Source organism: Nestor notabilis, unplaced genomic scaffold, assembly GCF_000696875.1.
Source record: "Nestor notabilis isolate BGI_N333 unplaced genomic scaffold, ASM69687v1 scaffold16480, whole genome shotgun sequence".
NCBI classification, from domain to species: Eukaryota; Metazoa; Chordata; class Aves; order Psittaciformes; family Psittacidae; genus Nestor; species Nestor notabilis.
This window is the reverse complement of record NW_009911960.1, coordinates 33,936-36,968: the sequence shown is the minus strand read 5'-3', so window position 1 is coordinate 36,968 and position 3,033 is coordinate 33,936. Positions and strand designations below refer to the sequence as shown.

The following is a 3,033-nucleotide window of genomic DNA, read 5'->3' as shown; positions in this document are numbered from 1 at the left end:
GGTGAAAATGCCCCGGGGAATGGCTTTTTCCTGCCTCTGTCTTTAACATACATGGTCAAAAGCTGGGTGCTTTGAGGGCACATCAGCGCTTAGAGATGCAAATGGACCCAGGCAGCGCTCCGGGCATCACATCCCCTTTGCAGGCACCCAAACCCTGTCCCCTTGCAATGCAGCCCCAGCCACCACCCGAGTGCTGGGCAGAGGGTGCTGCAGGCTCGGGGTGAGCCTGCGCTGGGCATCTCACAGGGACCATCTGCAGACCTCGGAGCAGCATCAGCACCTTCCCGTTAATCCTGCACTGAAACTGGCTGGGAAGTAACGTGGAGCAGGGCAGCACGTTGCCAGCATCAATCCCTCTTCTGTGCCCAGGAAGAAGAGCACGTTGCCAAGGAAAAAGCATTTACAAAGCAAGGGGAAAAGGCAGCATCCTGGTGTGCCGGGTCCTGAGCGTGACAATCTCTGTCCCCAGCCCCGAGCTGCTCCCGGCTCGGTGGGATTACGGATGTCGGGTATTTCTGCTGATGCAGCAGCTCTCTGAAGGCATTTGCCAATGGTTTTCCCTTCCTCTCCCGGGAAGCCAAAGGCGGTGTGAGGTTATGGGTCAGGAGGGGTCTGTCCAGGTCCATGGGGTGGCCCCACGCGTGCTGCATGCAGGAGGCAGGGCACATGTGGTGGTGGTGGTAAGGAGACACGCTGAGGACTGGGTGGATGCAGGGATGCTCTGTGCAGCAGTGATGCTGGGCTGATTTTGGGGATGGGGGGGTCCTGTCAGCTCCCATCCTGGAGATACAGCCTGAGACCTGGATGGGGACAAGTGCCACTCCTGGAGCAGCACAGGCAGGGTGGGGAGCAGCCTATGGGACAGGTATTGGGCTGCTGGGGGGGCATAGGAGGGAGATGCCACCTCTCCCACTGCTCCCCCCACACCAGCCTCCCTGCTCTCCCCTTTCCACGCTGCAGTCACTTGATGGCGATGGTGACACGATCTGTGTGGAGCAGCCCATGGGCTGTGCTGGCAGCAGCCTGATGCCTCCCAGCAGCCTGATGCCTCCCAGCCCCATCCCAAGAGTCTTCATCCCAAGGAGAAAACCAGCTGGGAAGAGCCCTTGGAGCCCTCCCTGTCCCTGTGGGGCAGGGCTGGCACAGGGCTCCTCTGAGCCATGCAGGAGCTGTAGGAGAGGTGCTGCTCTCCTGCTTGCTGTACACAGGGCTCTGTGTCTTGCCAAGGGACCCTTAACCTTTGTACGTGACTGGGTGATGCAGAAATCCCTCTGGCAGAGCGGCTTCCATGGGAGAGGCATGTCCCCAGGTCAGGGTGCGGGAGAGGTGAAGGGCTTGGATCTCACCCATAGCTCTGCCCTAGGTCCCTGCAGCCCAGAGAGCTGCCAGGCTGGTCCATGCTCCTGGAGCCAGAACTCACCTCTCTGGCTGGTATAGAGCATCTTTCCTTCCATGCTTCTTGCTTTCTTTCTTCCCTAAGGCAAAATAACCCCCCTCCTTCTTCCTCTCCTGACACTGAATCACTTCCCAGTATCCCGATGGCCTCTGCCACATCTGGGCAGTGAGATGACCTTCACTATCTCTCCCTGCCAGCTTCTGCCTTTACAAGCCCCGTTAACATGGATCAGAGCATCCTGGTGCATGATGGCTTCCCTGGGCTCATGGAGAACTCCTGCTCCCCTTGGATGCATCCCCCAGCCTCCATGGTCTGGGTCAGCCTTTGCACTGAAAGGAGAGGAGTATTGAATTGGGAATGGCCAAGGTTGCTGGCTGGGATTCAGGAATCTGCCTTGAGCTTACAGCCCCCCATCATCTTCTCTGCTGTTTTACCTGCCCTGGCTGCTCTCCCCATCCCAGCCAGCCCTCTTTGCTCTCCCTTTTCCCTCTCTTAATGCCATTTTCCTGCCCGGGTGCTCGGTGAGCTCGTGGTCTTGATGTCTGCCCTTCACATCTTCCATAGCATTTGCATCTAAAGGTGGTTTTAACAATGGAGGGCTGCTAGGAAATGAGAAACTGATGGATTTCCCTGCTGCTGGCTCCTCCTGGGCCTTGTAAATCACTGCATAAAGCATTGCGGAGCCAGCCGGGGAGAACTGCTGCCTAGCAACTTCTCCTGCTGCCCCCGGGGAGCTGGATGTGGCCCCAGAGCTACCTGAAAGGTCTCCTTTGAACCCTTCTGTCTTGGGGGAGACAAGCTGGAACAGAGGAAAACCTGCTCAGGGGAAAGGAGAGCCTGAAGTTGGCAGAAGGAGCCTCTTTGCATCTGAATGTCTGTGCTAAGCGAGGAGGGATGAGTCAGCCTGTGCAGGAAGGATGTGGTGCTGAGGGCAGCCCAGCGCTGCCTCCTCCCCAAGCGCAATGAGGGTGAGGGAGGGCAGGAGGGGGCCTGGGGCTGCCTTCATGGAGGCTGAAGGGGGCTCTCAGGATCACAGCCCTGTCCCACAGAAACCTGCTGGTTGGGGGATGAGGAGGAGCGGGAGGGACGACAGAAGCTGCTCCCCGGTCGTGCCCAGCCTGGAGCAGGGGGGTGCAGGGGCTGGTGTGATGTGATCCATCCCTGGCAGTGTTCAAGGCCAGGTTGGACACAGGGGCTTGGCGAAACCTGCTCTAGTGGGAGGTGTCCCTGCCCGTGGCAGGGGTTTGGGATGGAGCAGCTTTGAGGTCCCTTCAACCGAACCCAGGCTGGCTCTGTGGCTCTATGACCCACCACAGCAGCGCTGACCTCTGGGGCTGCCTGTCCCCAACCTGAACCACCCGCTTGTGCCAGCAGGGATGTGTTTGCCTGTGTGTTCCCACCAGTGTCTCTGTCCCCATCCCAACCCATGGAGCCATCAAGCCCAGGTCTCATCCTGTCCCAGCTCAGCCACCTTTCTGCCCCTGGTGCTGCAGGAACCAAACTGAGCTGGTGGGGACACCTCATTCGGGCTCCTCGTTCATTCTCGCCCTCCCGCACCCCCCCAGCTCGCTGTGTGTGACCCCACCCACCACCAGAGCCAGGAAGATGCCCGGGCTGATGAAACGGGCCACCCGGTG

At 59.4% G+C, this 3,033-nt stretch overlaps 1 protein-coding gene across 1 annotated transcript in view; it reads left to right on the top strand.

Annotated features, from left to right (window-relative positions):
- Positions 1-3,033, top strand: part of LOC104407777 (von Willebrand factor A domain-containing protein 5B1-like) — a gene marked incomplete at its 5' end in the record, with an annotated part of 24,109 nt that overhangs the window by 1,411 nt on the left and 19,665 nt on the right.